Genomic DNA, 20,345 nt, shown 5'->3' with positions numbered 1-20,345 from the left:
GGAATGGAAACATTCTCTTTTATAGCACTGTAGTTTGCACTGCTCAGAAAGCTCTGACCATGTAGGAGCATCATGAACTTCAGAGAAAACTACCTTTCAACAAAAAGTATCTGAAAATGGCATGTGCTCCACTAACTCATCTTAGTGATATAATGGTGGACTATTTTTAAAAAATTAGAAATAGTTTTCTAGACACACCTACATTGCATACTCTATTCATTTGTTCTTTTGTCCTATTCTGCCTGGACCATGATCTCATTTTTTGAAATATAGTATTTGATTTACCCTGCTTTGCAGCTATGTTTTTTTAAATCATATGGAAAATGCCAAATACATTTAAAAGACTTAATGAATGGTCAAATGGCATTGTGCCTTTGTTGTTGTTAAATATTCTATAGTTATCTCAACTGTGGGTTTGCAGATAGTTCATATTTTTCTTGTTTCTCCTTTTTCATCTTTTTATTTTTCAAATGAAGAACATTAATTAAAGAGTAAAATACACATTTATGGAGAATTGAAATATGTTTCACTTCTGTAGGAAGGTAGTCAAAAAACTGAAGGAGACAGTTAAGAGCCCATCTGAAAGGAATTAGAATTTTTATTTTCTTCTTTATAACAGTGTAGTTTTAATTAGTCTAGATAATAAAGTTAGAGCTTATTAACTTATTAAGATTTCTTCTGCTCACATAATTTTAAAAAATCTATCTTTATAAAAAGTCACTTCAAGTGTGGTATTTGAGAAAAGTGCAGTTGAGTGTTCAGGAATTATAAGTGGTGATCATTGTCTAAGAAAATACTGATGGAAGTCTTAAAAATATATTTTGTGATGTTATTTTACAGAAATCAGATTCAACACAGAGCATCTTTTAGTGTTCAAAAATAATAGGCCTTCAAGTCCAATGGCATCTGTAGAAATGAAACTGTTAATAGCTCACTAATGAATTTTATTTGCATAGTAATAGAGTGGCTGGTCTTGCTTAATTTGCTCTGCAGAATAGATGTTGCTATTCTGGGGCTGTCAATAACAAATGTAAATGAAGTCTGGACTGTTGTGGAGATCAGAAAATGTTTTTCTGAGTGTGATACTGTAATATGTTGAAGGATTCTTTTTTAAATTAAGTTATTTTTTATTCTGTTCATTATATATGACAGCAGAAAGCATTACAATTCATATTACACATATAGAACACATTTTTTATATCTCTGTTTATACACAAAGAATAATCACACCATTCATGTCTTTATACATGTACTTAGGGTAATGATGTCTGTTTTATCCCATCATCTTCTATCACCATGCCTCCTCCCTGTTGAAGGATTCTTTATTCTGTTTATCCTCTTTGTTGTATTGACCCAGGTTTGGAAAAATATGAATTAAATGTATCCAAATTTGTGTTGTGGGGACTAAGTAGGAGCAGTCATTGTAGCTTGGGTTCAATTTTAGTGATATTTCAGAATATCTTTGACAAAGCATGAATTCAGGTGCTTAGAATTTTATAACTAATATATTATTTTTCTTTATCATTAAATTGATCGTTAAAAGTATATATTTCTTAAAACTTCAATATATATTTCTTAAGACTTTTACTTTTATATGTGTGTGAACTTTCGGGAATCAGTAATATCTGTACTTTATAAATTTTAAAAATGGAAATAGATTTAAACTTACAATCTTCTAAAGTACTGAGAAGGTTTATGATTTGGGCTTCTATAGTGTGGCTTTAGGTAAGAATTTAGATTGGTAGAATGCCAAATATAGACACACCTACATTCCCTTTTGGCATATGAACTGAATTTGAGTCATCGGTGTTAATTTTAGTTATTGATCAAAATGGAAGTTATATCAAAGGCTAAACTAAAGCAATACTAGGAACATTCAGCAAATATTTGTTTAATGCCTGGTATATGCTGAAGGCTGAAAGCAGAAACACTTCCTGTGGTTGTGTTGCTTATAGTTTGAAGAGAGAAACAAAATTTATCAAATTAGTATTCATAAAATATAAATGTACACATTTGAAAATCTTCACAAAGCACACTAAGACAGCACATAATAGAAAAAATAGTAATGGTTTTAGTAGTCCTTTAGATTTATAGAAATTGAATCATTGTGCTGTGGTATATTCTTGTAATCCCAGCTACTTTGAAGGTGTAGACAGGTTTGAGGCCAGCCTAAGTAACTTATGAGACCCTGTCTTAATTTTACCCTTTATAACAGGTTAGTTTTCATTAATCTATATAGTAAAGTTAGGCCGTCACTGTCTTCTGATTCACACCATTGATCATTTACATTGCTTGTTAAAACTCGTTGTTTTTAACTCAGACTTCTTTGTGATTTTGCTATCAAAAACTATCTCGAAGTATAGTCTTCCTTTCTTGTTGAAGTAAGATGATGCATTACTAGTAGGCCACACAAAGTTGTAAATTAAGCTGTTAGGAACTTTCACAGTTTCCAAATATGGTTTATTCATTTTTTCATTTATTTTCTTATGTTGATTTATTGATGAGAACTTCATTTATTTAAAATTTCTGTTTGGAGCCTCAGACTACACATCAAATACATCCATCGTGTTTTGTTTTATGTTCTACACAGTGCTTTACTACAGAACAGGCAATATGAAAATACCTTTCTCTCCTTTTTGGTTACTCCTAATTTTCAAATATAAATGGAAATTATAGCAATAATCCAAGAAACATTCCCTCTTTAACCTAAATGCACCAATTATTCACGTTTTGCAACATTTACTTTATCATTCTATTTGTGTGTATGCATGTACATTTATATATTTTTCTAAATCATTTGACAGTAAGTTGGATATATTGTGTGTCTGCCTTCATATTAGAGTATTTTAACATTTTAAAATTTATAGTTCAATAGTACTAACTACATTGACAATGTTAACAACATTACCACTATTTATTTCCATCATTTTTTTATCATCCCAAATAAAAACTATCTATTGAGCAATAACTCTCCAAACCATCCGCCCTGTCCCCAACTCCTGGCAACCTATAGCTTAACTCTCTAGCCGAACCTGTCTCTCTGAATTTGCCTGTGCTATATTTTTAATACATGTAGGATCATATAATATTTGTGTGTCTGTGTGTGTGTGTCCCTTCAATGTTGTAGCATGTATCATAACTTAATTTCTTTTTATGTGGTTGAGTGGGTTATAGTGACTCTTTTTCTCTTGGTAATAAAAGTGTTCCGGGCTCAAGGCCTATTCTTATATGGCCAAGTGAGAGTCAAATATTCACATACACAAAACTGTTTCATTCTCAACAGAATGGACTTGGTGTGCATGTCAAAAATAGATGTGAGGACTTATCTCTGGGTACTCAATTGTACTCCATTGTCCTATATGTACCTCTTTATGCCAATAACAACATTGCTTTGACCACAGAAGCTTTATAGTAAGTTTCAAAGTCAGGAAATTTGAATCCTCCAGCTGTGTGTGTGTGTGTGTGTGTGTGTGTATTTTTAATCTTTTGTCTATTTTTAGTAATTTGAAATTACATGTGTATCTCAAAATGAGTTTTTCTACAAAAAATGTTGATATTCAGATAAGGATTGCATCAAATCTGTATACTACTATGGGTAGTAGTATTATACTAATGATATTAAGTCGTCTTTATCTATGAACATGAGATGTCTTTCATTTGTTTAGGTGTTTTAAAATTCATTCCAGCAGTGTTTTGTGATTTTCAGTGTACAAATCTTTCACTTATTTGAAATTTATTTAAAGATATTTTATTCTTTAGATCTGTGGAACTGGATCTTTAATTTTCTCTCACAATTGTTTTTTTCTTCCATTATAGAAATACAACTGATTTCCATATGTTGGAAATCTATGAATAGAGATTTTCCTCTTCATTTTCAATTTTGCATAACTTTTGTTTCTTTTTCTTGCCTAATTTCTCTGACTAGATTTCTAATACTGTGTTGAATACAAATGGTGAAAGCAGGTATTCTTTTCTTCTTCCTAATTAGGGGGTAGCTTTCAGCCTGTCACCATTGAGGTGGAAGCTGTGCATTTTTCAAATTTCATTTCCTTCATTATACTGAGGATAATGAAAGGGTGTTGGATTTTGTCAAGTATTTTGTCTGCATCTATTCAGATGATTATATGATTTTGTTCATTCATTCTACTAATATGTACTACATATTAGTAGAATGATAGATTTTCAAATGTTGAACTCCCCTTACATTCCTGGGATAAACCCTAATGATCAAAATATGCAATTCTTCTAATATTTTGCTGAATTCAGTTTCCTGGTATTTTGTTGAGGATTTTTGCATCTATATTAAAAAGAGATAATAATGATGTCCTTTGTAAATAACTTTATTCTGGTTCAGGATCCAGTCTGGGATTACATATTGTATTTATTTGTTATGTCTCTTTCATTTTCTTTTCTTTAATTTAGAACAATTCTTCAACCTTATTTTGTCTTTCTTGATTTGACTTTGACATCTTGGAAGAATACAAATGATTTTGTTTCATGACTCAATTTGGGTTTGTCTGAAGTTTCTTTATGATTGAATTCAAATTTTGCATTGTAACAAGAATATCACAGAAGTGATGCTGTGTCATGTTTAGTACATTATGTTAAGATGCATATATTATTGGATTTTTCTAATATTGCTGACTGTTATCACCTGCTTAAAATTGTATCCTCTCAGGTTTCTCCATTATAAAGTAACTGTTTTCTCCTTTTTCAATAAAAGAAATAAGAAGATACTTTTGTGACTTACACTCTAAGGTGTCCCTCATCAAACTTTCATCGTTTCATTGTAGTATCTTTGGGTGATTATCTAACTCTATCTTTCCTTTTATTCCACTATGTACAAGGAAGAACTTTTTCCCCTCTATCTATTAATTTATCTCTGTAGACCTAGCTGCTTACTCTGTCCCAAGGGTGATATTGTATTACTGTACTGTTTACTGTGATGATCATGTTGACCCAGGTTTGACCAGTGAGAGACTCTTTAAGCTGACTTTTCTGTTCTTTTGACATGTTCCCACTATTCCTTGGGCTTTTTGTGTGTGTGTGTGTGTGTGCAGTAAGATCTTCTAGGCTCATCTTATACATTTATTTGCTAGAAGTTAACCATTTCTGCCAGCAAATGTGGACTTAAAATCAGGGAATGGATGGCATTTAGAAACCAGCAAAACTATTTATTTTTTAATGAACAGTCACTGATTTTTCCCATAAAATATTAGTCAAAAATGATGATGAAATTTTAGAATTTTAAGCCGTTTATTTAAAAGAAAGTACAATTTGGGATCAACCCCTTTTCACCGTAAGAGTTCCCTTTACAGCTGTTATTCTGAGTCTCTTTCCTCCAAAGTGCTCTGAGATGGCACAGAAATTATTTTTATGAGTTTGAGAGTGGGAAGAGGTATCCTGCTTAAAAGGTAAAAAAGAAATTTAGATACTCTAATTGTTTATTGCTGGTGGTGGTATTTTACTATATTGGGCTGCTACAAAAGAGTTTGTTGCAAGAAATATTAAACAGCCGGAATAGTTTTAAGACTACTCCCTGAAGCATTAGTGTTTCGTCACATGAGTACAGATTAGTGATTTCTATTCTATAATGATCCGAAGTGGACATATTTTACATGTGGACTATCAATTTAGGTATTTGTTTTTTGTTTTTGTTTTGTTTTCTACTTTGCCCCTGTATTGGAATAAGGAAACAAGCAGTCCCCCCCCATGGTCCTAAAATTACTAGATTAGATACTAGTTGGATATACTGGACAAATAATCATTAATTATACTGGAAGTTTTTAAACATAACATTTTTTATTCATCAGTAACTGTGTCTCCTTTATTCCCTCAAGTCAGGTATATTATCAAGTATTTTCACATGTGACGCAGTCCTGAAATTCACATTTTTATTTAATATATCATTGTCCTAAAAAAGAAAAGAGACTGCAGAGAACATATTTTTAATATAATTGAAAAAAATTTATGGACTACAATAATTTTCACCTATAAAGTTTTTTGTTTGTTTGCTTGTTTGTATTTAAACTGCAATCCTCTTAGAAAATTATATGATCTTTCAGGTATTAAAATTTTTTTAACTTTTTCAAATGGATGCCTTTTTATATATTCTAAGTTTTGAAGTAATTAGAATTGATGTTTAAATTGATACATTTTGAAAATATAAAGTCATATTAAATTGTATCATCAAATTGAGAATACTTAAGTCATAAAACATATTTAGATTTAAACAAATTAGTTTTGCTTGAATTTAAACAAATTATCTTGATTGAGTTCACATACTGTAGTGTAGAAGGAGCAAAAAGAACATGAAACTTATGTAGTGTCAAACCATAAGAAACCATCATTTTTTGGAAACAGCATTAAGAACTATGTTCAAGAAAGGAAAGCCATAATGGAGATGTTAAGGCAATTTTCAGACATTTGAAGAATTGTTATATATTTTTTAAAATGCAGTTTATTTCCTATTAACTCGAAGAGAGCAATATTGGTCTTAGTCCAATATGTGTAGGTAGCAAATTGGGATGAATGTAAAGAAAATCTCTGTAAAACACTAAAGCTTTTCCTACTAAATTGGACTACCTTCATGCATGCAAGACTTCCTTATACTAATCATCTGTGTTCCTACCACAGCCTTATAATGTAGGTACTATTATCTTTATTTTACAGATAAAAAACTGATGCATAGGTAAATTTGCTCAAGTTTATGTTATAAAAATACTGAATCATAGCCTGGCATGATGGCACATACCTGTAAATCTCAGCACCTTGAGAGGCTGAGGCAGGAGGATTGTAAGTTTAATGCCTTAGCCACTAGTCAGGGCCTGTCTCAGAAAAAAATATATATTTTTTTTTAAGAAGGACTGGGAATATAGCTCAGAGGAAAGAGTTCAATCCCCAGTACCAAAAAAAAAAAAAAAAAAATCACAATAAAACTGAACCTTGATTGAAACATAGGTCTCACTGATTCTTATACATTTCTGATATGCAAAATAAGTCTTATGTTGTTATTTTAGTCCTACAATAGTTAAAAATTTGGTGAGTTAGTCTAGATTGCCAAGAAATTTTTCCAAGAAAAGCGAAAATATTAGTTTGTGTGTTAAATCTACATAAGTAATTATGTGCAAGAATGTTAATTTATAATATTCTTGATTATGTTTGTTTCTTTTGTATGTTTTAAAAACCAGATGAAAATGTTAGTATTTTATATGCTTAATAAACAATGAAATTGAGATTTAAAAAAATACACAGGTTTAATGCAACAAAGACTGGTACTTCAAAAAGATAAATAAGATTTATAAATCTTTAGCTAAACAAACCAAAGGAAAGAGAGAGAAGACCCAAATCCACACAATCAGACATGAAAAAGGAGATATTACCGCAGACACTTCTGAAATCCAGAGACTCATTAGAAACAGTTTTGAAAATTTATACTCCAATAAGCTTTAAAACCTATAAGACACTGACAAAATTCTAGGCACATATGACCTGCTCAAATTGAACCAGGAGGATACAGAAAACATAAACTGACTAGTATCAAGTAATGAAATTGAAACAGTAATTAAAAGCCTTCCAGTGAAGAAAAACCCTGGTCAGATTGATTCTCAACTGAGTTCCATCAGACCTTTAAAGAAGAACTAACACCAATCTTTGTCAAATTATTCCATGAAATTAAAAACAAGGGAACACTCACACATACATTCTAAGAAGCCAGTATAACCTTGATACCAAATCCAGAGAAAGATCCATCAAGTACAGAAGATTGAAGACCAATATCCTTAATGAACATAGATGCAAAAATCCTTAATAAAATATTAGTAAACCATATTCAGAAGCACATCAAGAAGATAATACATCATGATCAAGTGAGTTTCATTCCAGGATGCAAGATTGGTTCAAAATCCAAAACAATAAACATAATTCACCTCTTAAATGGAATTAAGGACAAGAATCATATGGTCATCTCAATAGATGAAGAAAAGGTCTTTGATAAAATTCAGCACCTATTCATGTTAAAAATACTGGAGAAACTCCGGATTGAAGGAATTTACCTGAATAATATAAAGGCTACATATGACAAACCCAAAGTCAGCATCATATTGAACAGAGAAAAACTGAAAGTATTTGCTCTAAAATCAGGAACAAGTGGGTTATGAACTCCCATCAGATGTGTGAAATATGGTATGTCAAGAACTATGTAATGTTTTGAACAACCAATAATAAAAATTAAAAAAATAATAAAATAAAATCAGGAACAAAGTAAGGATGTGCACTCTTCAATATAGTTCTCAAAAACACTAGCCAGAGCAATCAGGCAAGAGAAGGAAACTAAAGGGATACAAATAGGAAAAGAAGTCAAAATTTTTGCCAATGATATGACCCTATATCTAGAAGACCAACAACAACAACAAACTCCAACAGAAGACTTCTAGAGTTTTTATATGAGTTCAGCAAAATAGCAGGATACAAGATCAGTACCTATAAATCAATAGCATTACTATATTCCAACAGTGATTCTGATGAGAAGGAAATCATGAAAATTATCCAATTCATAATAACCTTATAAAATAAAAACAACTTGAATTAATTTAACCAAGGAGGTGAAAGATTTCTACAATGAAAATTATAGAGCATAAAAGGAAAAAATAAAAAACCTTAGAAGATGGAAAGACTTCCTGTGTATTTGGATAGGCAAATTAATATTGTCAAAATAGCCATCTACCAAGAACAATATGCAAATTGAATGAAATCGTCATCAAAATACCAATGACATTCTTCACAAAATTAGAAGGAAAAAAACAGTCCTTAAATTCATTTGAAAGAATTAAAAAAAAAAAAAATCCAGAGTAGCCAAAGTAATACCCAGGAAAATAAGCAATATGGAGATATCACAATACCTGATTCCAAATTATACTTAAGAGCTATAGTAATTTTTTTAAAAAGGCAACTGCTATTAGCATCAAAGCAGACATGAAGACCAATGAAATAGAAGACCCAGAGACAAACCCAAATGCATACAACCATCTGATACTTGACATTGGTGTCAAAAATATACCGAAATGTATCACAGACCTAGGAATTAGACCAGAAACATTGCAACTACTACACAAAAACATAAAGTCAGCACTTGATTATATTTGTGCCAGCACTGACTTCCTTAACAAGATCTCTAAAGCCCAAGAAATAAAGCCAAAAATGAATAAGCATGATGCCACTAACTTAAAAGCTTCTGTATAGCAGAGGAAATGAGTGTGAGGAGAGAGCCTAGAGAATGGGAGAAAATCTGTGCCAGCTACTCCTCTGATAGAGGGATTAATACTCAGAATATATAAAGAATTCAAAGAACTTAACACCAAAAAAAAAAAAACCCAATCAATAAATAGGCAAAGGAAAAAACAGACATTTCTCAAAAGAAGAAATACAAATGGCCAACAGATGCATGAAAAATAGTGTTCAACATCTGCAGCAATCAGGAAAATGCAAATTCAAAATCCCACTAAGATGTTATCTTACTGTAGTCAAAATGCAATTATCAAGAACACAAATAATAAATTCTGGGGCGGATAGGAGGAAAGGGTACACACATATATTGTTGGTCGGACTGCAGATTAGAAATTACCCTGGAAAGCAGAATAGAAATTTCTCAGAAAACTAGGAACGGAATATCCTTTATGGCCCAGCTATTCAACTTCTAGGTATTTATCCAAAAAACTAAGATCAGCATACTGTAGCAATATAGCCACCTCAATATATAAAGCAGCACAATTCACAATATCCCAATTTTGAAATCAGCCCAGATAGTCATCAATAGTTAATGAATTTTTAAAAGTGTGGTACATATCTATAGCCATAAAGAATAGTGGCATTATGGCATTTGCTAGTAAATGAATGGAAATGGAGAATATCAATGAGGGAAGAAAATGGAGGGAGTTAGAGGGAAAGCCAGGGAAAAAGGGACTGAAATCAAATTTCATTCCTATATGATTTTGTCAAAATGAACCCATGTACTATATATAACTGTAGTGCTTTAATTTTTTTAAAAAAAGCAATTTTAAGATATAAAATATACTTTTATCAATAGTACATATAAGGTTGTTATGTTTATAAATATTAATAAGTTGGAAAATGAATTCAGATATATTAATTGCATAAATGTAAAGTTCACATACAAAATAGGGCCTACTTAGGACTTACATATCTTAAAAATTTTATACACTTAAGTTAAAGAAAAATTTTACAGTAAAGGGAAACTGTATTCAAAATATTTTATTTAATTTTTTTGTGGTGCTGGGAGTTGAACCTAGGGCCTTCTGCTTGCAAGGCAAGCACTTTGCCAACTGAGCTATATCCCCAGCCCCAAATTATTTAACATTTTAAAAATTACATTTAATAAACTTCATCTTTCTAATTTTAGTGGTTTTAATATTTTACAAGCTGCTGAAATTTAACTTGTATGTTTTAAAGTATGTTGTACAGTGTTCTGGTTGTAGGGTAATATTTTTTATAGTGGGTTTAACCAGAAAAACATATTTTTGCTATGATACATAATGATTATTAAGCCCTCTAGTTTTTTAAATTATATATTAAGTTAAATCTTTTGCATTGTAGAAGATATATTGGGAATTTCTTTCAATCAAATATAGAGGTTAAAGTTCCCCACATTTCAAACATACGAACTTACAAATTTTAGAATGATTCCTCTAGAGAAATTAGTGAGAAATATATTTTCAGGGAAAAATATGTTTTCAGGGAAGTGCCCTAAAAATAATTCAGTAATGACAATCAAAATCCATTTATTACTTAAAGTTTCGTATTTTTGAGAAAAACCGTAGATTCTCAGCATGAGAATCCAAAATTGGCTCTGAACTTCCCAATGCAGGTCTAATTACACAGCTTGGAGCTGCAAAACCACTTCTTTCTACTGTGGATTACCCTCTTTGACTTTAATGCATGAAGACTTATCAGCAAATTATACTATTTTCTTATGTGTCTGGGAAAGGATAAATCAACCCTATTTGAGGTAGTTTATATTTTCATGGTGTCACTAATATTGTTTAATGAAGTCTTTAAAGAAAAACCTGTGCTTTAGTAATTTAGTTTGTAACCAGGAATGTCTGATAAATACTGGTTGTTAAATGTTAAAAGTTACTCCTAAAATTAATAAAACAGAATATTTTAAAATTATAATTTTAATCCTTATTTTAGCAATAATAGTTTATTGATATAGTTCAAATATAGTATAAAATATTCTACCTTTATTAAAAAAGTAAGAATGCAGTTTTAATTTTTTTTTAACTTTTTTCTAACATATATTATACATATTACAGTGTGATATTTCCATATATTCATAGGACATGCACTGATCATGTGCAATTTCCTTTTGTTCATCCTTCCACCATAACACTACCCTTTCAACCTCTACTATTCACTGTTCTATTCAGATCAACTCTTCTAGCTTTCACATACGTGAGACATATGCAGTACTTGTTCTGAGTCTGGCTCATTTCACTTAACATAATGTCTTCCAGTTCCATCCATTATGCTACAAAATACAAGGATTCCATTCTTTGTACAGAATGAATAATAGTGAATTTTGTATATATTTCACATTTTAATCTTTCATTTATTTACTGATGGGCACCTAGGTTGATATCATATCTTACCTTATTGTGAATAATACGACTATAATCCTGTTCTTGCAGCTATCTCTTTAATATGCCGATTTCATTTCCTTTGGATACATATATTCAGAAATGAAATAGCTAGATCATATGGTAGATCTAGTTTTAGTTTTTTAAGACACATACTGTTCTCCCTAATGGCTGTACTAATTTCCATTCCTACCAACAGTATATAAAGATTCCTTTTTCTCCTCATCCCCACCAGTATTTTTAATTAATTCTATTTTTGAGAATAGCCATTCTCACTGGACTGAGATGATATCTCAGTGTAGTTTTCATTTATATTCCCTTGATGACTAATGATAATGAACAGTTTTTCATGTATCCATTGGCTATTTGTACTTCTGAGAAGTGTTTATTCATATTATTTACCTTTTTAAATTATATCATGTGATTTTTGTTTAAGTTTCTTTTTAGTTCCTTAAATGTTCTGATTATTAATCTTTTGTCACATTAATAGTTGGCATTACTTTCTCCAATTCTGAAGCTTTTGTGCTCTATTGTTTCCTTTGCTGAATGTTTTTAGTGTGATGTAATCCGACATATCCAGTTTTGCTTTTATTTACTGTGTTTTTGTGGACCTGTCCAGTGTCTGTACCAATATTTCCCTTTCTTCTAGTAGTTGTAGTTTCATGTCTTATGTTTAGATCTTCTGTCCGTTTTTAATTTGATTTTTGCATATGTTGTAAGAGGGAATCTAGTTTCATTCTTCTGTATATGAATATCCAGTTTTCCGAGCACCGTGTATTGAAGAGACTGCCTTTTCTCCAGTGTTTTGGACTTATTTGTCAAGGATCAGATGCATAGGTTTATTTCTGGGTTCTCTTTTCTGTTTCATTGGCCTGTGTGTCTTCTTTTATACCATTTAAAGGTCTATGAAGGATGGTATTAGCATTTTGATGGAGATTGCATTGAATCTGCCAATCACTTTGGTTAATATGGACATTTTAACAATATTAATTTGTCCAATCCATGAAAATACAAGGTCTTTCCTTTTTCTTCTTTCCTTCTTTTCTTCTTTCTATTTTTGTTGTTGTTGTTTGTCTTCCTTCAGTCTCCTTCATCAATGTTTTCTAATTTTCATTATAAGGGTCTTTAGCTTCCTTGCTTAAATTATTCCTAGGTTTTTGTTAATTCAATTTTTGGTTTGGTTTTTCATAGCAATAGTAAATGGGATTGTTTTTATGATTTCTTCCTCATCAAGTTTATTATTTTTGTAAAACAATGCCACTGATTCTTGTATGTTGATTTTTGTATGCTGCATCGTTATCAATTTTTTTTTCTTAGTGCTAATCTTTTTGTGGACTCCTTAGAATGCTTTCTTCATTCATACTATTAGCACTTTTTAAAAAATAAAATTGATTAATATTTAACGTAGATAGCTTTATTTCAGAAACTATCTTTGACTTCAGTGTCCAGAATTTGGGGTTCTTTGAGAATGATTTATTTTAAAAGTTGTTTATTTTTTAAGTCACTAACTTTAAATCTTCCTGTAGCATTAAAATACACATTTTTCTCAACAATTTTTTTAAAAGGTAACCAGAAACTGTTATATATCACTGAAAGATTTGCTAATTTAAATAAAACTATCCAGGAAAATTATCTAGTTGAATAATTGAAATTGCCTTTCATATACCATATTTTAATAAAGGTGTCAGTGAAAAGTATTAACTCAAGCTATATCCTTTTATGAGTTATAGTCTTTTAAATTCAAATCTGTGCTTAAAAAAATGATTCTTGTGAAAGCTGGTCAACTTTAACATTGGAATTTCATCATTATTTTTTGAGTGCCGACTGGTTGGATGAAAAGTAGTGGAGAATGATAAGGAGATTTCAAAATTAGTATACAGTACCCATGGAAGGAATGTAACTGGATAAAAAGAAATTAGGCTTTGGAATATTAAATCTGAGGCTAATTCCCTGCCCTGCTCTTGAATGAACGGAAAATGATTAAAACTCTGATCTTGAGTTTTCTCACCTGTAAAATTCCAATAAAATTAACTACCTCGTTATATTGTTAGTAGTAAGATTTATATTGTTCCTAGTATGAGGCCTAGCATATAGTAAGCACTCAATAAATGGTGTATTTTATTCTTAGTCATAATAATGGAAAGACCTATATACATCTTGTGCTTACACAATGCGTATGTATGAACAAAGTGCAGTGAGAGTGATTCATTTTCACTGGGGAAGTTAGATAAGGATCATTAGAACTGGGCCATGAAGTTTTGTAGAATTTATACAGATAGAATTGGCAGTAGGACTAAGTAGAAAACATGGCCGAAGGCCTAGAAACATAATTCATGGAGATTTTAAACAACCAAGAAGAAATTAGCGAGGAGATAGCCAAATATTTCTATAATGCTTGGATTTCTAGTACATTTAGTAAAACATACTTATAAAGTTTATTAAACTTAGCTCAGAATTCTGCAAATAGAGATTTTGCAAACTTTGGTACATTTGCACAGTCTAGTGGTTTGAGTAATTTTGGAGGTTTCCCACAGCAAGTCACTCTTCTTTTCAACCTCAAACTACAGGTGGAAATTCTGGATCAATAAATGCTAATTTTTCTCATTTTGATAACCTCCCCAAATTCTCAGAGCTGATTTTGGAACTTTCAATGCTTCCTAGAGTCTTCAGACAGCATCAGCTATTAATAAAGTTTCAGCAAATGAAGCTGATTTACAGAAAGCAGACAAAATATGCAGCACTTGCTAATTTAGATAGTTTTAATACTGGGCAAGGTGGTGATGAAAGGAGTGGTTTTGGGACCACAGGTAAACTCCTATTGGTTCTGTGGTTTCAGTTCTCAGTCATTTAAGTGTGTCTTCAGACAAGTATGCAGCCCTGGCAGAATCAGACACATTTTTAGTTCTGCTGCCACCTCCAGTAATGCATGTACTCCACAACTAATGCTAGCATCAGTTTTTGGAACAGCACCAGTGGATGCTTCTGCACAGACACAACCTGCTTCTTCAAGTGTGCCTGCTCCACTTGGACCTATGCCTTCCACAAATTCATTTGTTGCTATTGGTAGCCCTTCTGTGGCATCTCCTACAAATCCATTTCAGACCAATGCTAGAGGAGCAACAATGGCACCCTTTGGCACTGCCTCCATGAACATGCCTGCAGGATTCGCCACTTCTTATAGTCTTTCATGGCAGTTTTCAACAGCCCGCCTTCCCAGCCCAAGCAGCTTTCTCTCAACACACAGCTTTTTCTCAGCAGCCCAGTGGTGCTGGTTTTGTGGCTTTTGGACAAACAAAGCCAGTAGTAAACGCTTTTCGTCAAGTTGCAGCTGCTGGAGTTTCTGGTAATCCTTTTATGACTGGTGCCCCAAAAAGACAATTTCTAATAGAAAACTCATCAACTAATCCTTTCTTTTAGCTTTATATAGACACTTTACTGAAATGAACTTTTATGTGGTCACATTACATCTCTCTGCCTCTGGCCCTGTAGTCATATTTCACTGATCTCAGCTTTAAACACAAGATAAGTCTTTTAAAATCCTGCAGTGTGTGTTAAACACCAGGTAATATGTGCAAAACAGATGACTCCAGTAACAAATTTTAACTTCTGAAATGGCAGAAAAAGGTAGCAATATCATATATGTTAAAAATTGGCTAATATTAAGTTACTGCAGATACCACATCATTATGCTGCAGTACTGTACATATTTTTCTTAGTAATTAGTTATTTGTGCATATCAGTATTTGTAACTTTAACATATTGTTGTGTGAGAAATGTTACTGGGGAAATAATTCAGCCAGTTTGGAGGTGCTGTCCTATATCTTGGAATGAATTAACCATTGCTAATGGAAATTTACAAAGTCAGAATTGGAAGGTTTTATTCATTCTTGAATTTTTCCTTTCTAAAGAGCTCTTCTATTTATGCATGCCTAATTTTTTTAAAATGTAGAGGGATACTTGTCTTCATAATAAACAAAGCTAATCATGTTTTTCCACAATTTTCAGGTGAAAAAATAAATATTAGAAAATAAATTAGGTGTTTTATATTATTTAGTGTAGTGTTAGATACACACACATATGCACATAAGTGAGGAAGAAGTATTTATGTAGGTGTCAATTTGTAACATATACTATTCTATATTTAGTCTTTTAGACTAAATTAATTTGTTTTTATTATCCTAACTATGGTACAACTGCTTCTTAGTTATGACAGAGGTTCTCACAGTTCCTAAACAAGAGTGGTAGGATCTCCTTGATATTTGTTGGAAATTCAGTTTCTTAGCTTGCCCGGACACAATTTATCAGAAAAGGTGGTAAGGTAATCTGTGTTTTTAACAAGCCTGACAGGTGAGTCTGAAGCTTTTTGAAATTTGAGAGCCTTTCCTTTCATTAATATAGTGTTTTACTTACATAATGTCCTTTGATCCTTATAGTAATCCTGTGATATATTATAACTCTTCATGTGTGTTCTTGGGGAGGTAAGGATTGAAGGGATTAAGTATTTCCTTCTGAGTTACACTGCTATTCAGCAATATTCCAAAGTATAATTTTTGGTCTTTTTCAGATAATATGTTGCTCTTTCCTTTGAATATATTCTGAAGCAATTTTAGTTATTTTCCTATTCCAGAGTTTTGAATGATTGTTATGTGATCTTTTAAAATTTTAATCAATGTCTCATGTGAAGAACACTTTGGCAAGTTATATAACAGGACTAGAATTCATATTCAAATACTGTTTCTGCTAGTTTAACACTGGTTCCATCATATAGTTTAAAAATGAAATGTCCTTTTAACTAAAAATAAATATGTAAAATAGTTTTTAAATGCATAACCTAACAAACCTGAAATTAAAAATACAAAGAATTCTGTCAATTTAAATTCAGCTTCTTATGGACTTGAACCTCAGTATTTTAATTTTATTTTAATGACACATGCTCATTTAACTGCTTCTCAGTTACCAAAAGAATTTCCAAGATTGATTTGGAATTATTTCTGCCAAATGAAACAATGCTGTTCTGTTAGTTGTAATTTTCATGAGTCTGTTTAAATTAATTAACCAAATTAACAAACCATAAAATCAAGTATGTTTATAAAGACCCAAAACCTTGTAATGACTTCTTTTGAAGCCTCTAGACAGAAAAATCTTAAAAAGAAAAGTAGGTTACTTTAATGAACAAGACATGATGGATTCTTTAATAAATAGAAATTGCTACTTTAAGTTGTAACTAATATTTCTCTTGGCTACAGAAGAAAATAATTTGCAAAGTGATAAGTTGACAAGTCAGACTGAAATAATTAATGATGTTTTAGGGTCATATTTTACTTTCCCTTATGTTCACTGTATCTTTATTTCAAAAGAATTTACATAATGTAGCATTTGCATTATGGAGAATAAAAATCTTGTCATGTTATATTACCCTAGCTTATCTGGTAAATGATTTTGAGGCTCTACTTGTTATATAAAATACCTTTAAAAACATCTTTATAGTGGTGGTTTTATTTTTCTTTTAAACTTCTTTGACTTTGGGGAGGATAAATATGTAGTGTACTTATTAAATAATTTCACATAATAATTCAGTGATCTCTGTAGTTGTTAATAATTCAGTTTCTTGATCCCACTCCTCTTCTTACTCAGATGGTCTTAGAAGAGAGCTTACAAATCTGTTTAAATGAGCACCAGCAGTGAATCTGATGAAGGAGTTCTTGGGTCTCAGTGTAAAAAAGGAAGAGAAAAATACTTCTTCAAGTTAACACCAAAGATACCAAAGTTAAATATTCCAAAAACTACTTTAGCCTCTGTTATGTACCCTGCTACTACAGCCAGGCCAGGCTGTATATCCTGGTTTTTTTATTTCCTCGCAAAAAAGTATACAGGTTGGAGTCTTGGAATATTGTATAATTGTTACTCAGTACAAGTGGGTACTACATAAATATCTTAGGATGGATGAATAGAGGAGACCCACCATCTTAATGTTTAGAATTTCTACATTATCCTCATTCCATCCTTCCTTTGGTTCCACTGTCTAAATCATGTGTAGTTTTATTTTCTTTCTTATACAGATTTTCATGGAAGGTCCCATGTCTTGTCTAGACATTTTCATATTTCTCCTTTTAGCAGTATTTTACACATACATGGTCAGTAAATATTTATCAAGTAAAAATATTTCGTGTTTCTTTAAACCATACTAGATTCTCACCTCAGTGAAGGGGGGCACTTTATCTCGTTTTTTTAGCTTTCTTACGGTTTGAAAGTGACTATATGCTTAGAAACATTTGAATGAATAAATAGGTAAACAAAATAAGAAGTAACTTTATTTTAATTTAAGTTTGCTTAAGATATAAAATTGAGGGTTACTGAGGTTTTATGAATAATAAATTTTATTTTTATGTGGAAGAAAAAAATCTACCTTGTCAAACTTGCAGTTGAAATGTTCTTACCTTTTACAAGAGATAAAATGCTAGATTGTGACAGATTTGGAACTGGTGAAGCTTCATCTGGGCATTATGGTTAACAGACTTTTCCTTTTTACTTAGTCTTAAATAGATTATGTCAGTAATTATGAGAATATAATAATTTAAGCCTAAATGTAGTCTCTTAACATTCTGTGAGGTAAAGATATTTTCTCTGTGCAAGCTAGAGAACCCACCAAAATCAGAGTTTTCTTTAGTCAAAAGTAAGAAAACAGAAGACATTTTCAAGTAAAAGCAACACTTTCTGAAATAAGTTCTATTAGTGTACTCTTTTAAAATGTTCATATGGATCAGGGATGTAGTTCAGTGGTAGAGCATATGCCTTTTATGTTCAGAGCCCTGGGTACAGTCTGTAGCATCATAAAAAGAAAAAAAAACAAAAAACATTTGTGCTTGGGATGTAGCTTAGTGACAGAACACTCACTGAGCACCTGCATGGCCCTGGGTTCAATCTCTAGTGCTGCAAAAACAAAACACACACATACATACATGCACATATATACACACATTTACGTATATGTATGTGTACTTATACACATACACATATGTGTATGTATTATGTTTGTTTTGAAAATACTATCAGCAACTGAGAGCTCTGATAAAGTGTGAAATCTCAAGCTTTTATATCTTTATTGTTAACTTCTGTTAAATTTTTTCAGTTGACTTAAATGCTTTTCTCTCCCTTTTTTCTAAATGCTTTGGAGATTTTTTTCTTTGAAGAAATTCTGATTTTTTTCCAGATTATCTGCTTACCTTTGTGTTGAATGGATGCTAAAAGAATATTAGTTATTTAAACATTCGAGTTTTGTGAATGATTGTTAAGAGATTTTACTCCATTGTGAGTTTTAGCATCATATATGTGAGAACATTTTCTTTGATAATTTATAGATTGTATTAGCTTTCCATTGCTGTAATAAAATACTTAAGATAATCAACTTAAAAACAGTAAAGGTTAATTTTGGCTCATGATTTCATAAATTTGTTTTCATGTTCAGAAAGTCCCATTACTTTTGGTCTGTGGTGAGGCAGAACATTAAGTTGGAGACATGGTAAAATAAGCTGCTGACTTCATGGTGGCTGGAAAGAGAGAGGGTTAAAAGACCAGCTTTGACACATTTGAAATAATGCCCCCAGTGACCTAAAATCCCCATTTATCCTCACCTCTTAAAGTTTCCACCACCTCCTAATATTGCCAACCTGGACTCTCAGCCTTTATTTAATTCATGGGCATTTGGGGACATATAAGATCTAAATCACAGTATTCCACACATGGCCCCCAAGGGCTTATGTCTATCTCATCATGCAAAATGCATTCAGTCCATCTCCAAGAGTCCCCCAAATTTTAACCATTCTAGCATTGCTCAAAGTCCAATTCCAAAGTCCTCAGAGTCTCAAGGCCAACTCAAACCTTGAGTCCTTAATAAAAATAAAAATAGAAAAAGGTTACATACTTCTAAAATACAGTGGTGCAGGGTAAACATTCTCCTTCAAAGAGGGCGGAATAGGAAAATAATAAGGAGTAATCAGACCAAAGAATACTGAAATGCAACATGGCAAACATTAAATCCTAGGACCCCATGTCTGGCATCTGGTGCACACTGTGGCAAGATGTGGTCTCCCAGGAACTCAGGCAACCCGACCTCTTCAGCTTTGCTAGTTACAGCTCAGGTGGCAACTCTTTCAAGCTGACCTTGCAGGCTGCCTGCAGTTTCCCTAGCAGGGACACCTAGGCAAAGTGTGAATTCACCTGAAGAGAATAAACTAAGGAAACCATTAGCAGTCTGTATTGGCTGCCTGTGGCTATGTACCTCCTCTCCCCTGCGTTTCTTTTATGATCTCCACCTTCCCCACAATTACTTCATTACTATGATAAAAATAATTTTGCTTTTTCATTTGGTCACATTTTTTCAAATTTATAGTATGAATAAAAGCATTATGAATGATGACTTTGGAAGAGAAATGCACAAAATTAAACACATTTTATAGCAACCATTGATTAGATATAAACCAATTTATAGGCCAATAATAAAACCATGTTAAGGATTTTTGTTTAACCTGCCTTTATTCTGTATATACTTTGTTCAAAAACATGGCACTGTGGGAGAATTCATACATTGGAATTTGTTTTGAAAGATTTATCATTGATTATATAAGATGATTTTGTATTGAGATATAATTTAATGAACTGGAATATTAAATAATCTGTTTTCCTTTATTGTAG

At 31.7% G+C, this 20,345-nt stretch overlaps 1 protein-coding gene and 1 pseudogene across 10 annotated transcripts in view; both read left to right on the top strand.

Moving 5' to 3' along the window:
- The window catches only part of Ascc3 (activating signal cointegrator 1 complex subunit 3), a 355,403-nt gene that overhangs the window by 158,951 nt on the left and 176,107 nt on the right, over window positions 1–20,345 (top strand). The window lies entirely within an intron of this gene.
- On the top strand, window positions 13,825–20,339 carry LOC107151425 (annotated as a pseudogene).

The sequence above is a fragment of the Marmota marmota genome, unplaced genomic scaffold (genome assembly GCF_001458135.2).
Source record: "Marmota marmota marmota unplaced genomic scaffold, marMar, whole genome shotgun sequence".
In the NCBI taxonomy this organism is placed as follows: domain Eukaryota; kingdom Metazoa; phylum Chordata; class Mammalia; order Rodentia; family Sciuridae; genus Marmota; species Marmota marmota.
Note: the sequence above shows the minus strand (reverse complement) of the source record. Positions and strands in the feature narration are given on the sequence as shown.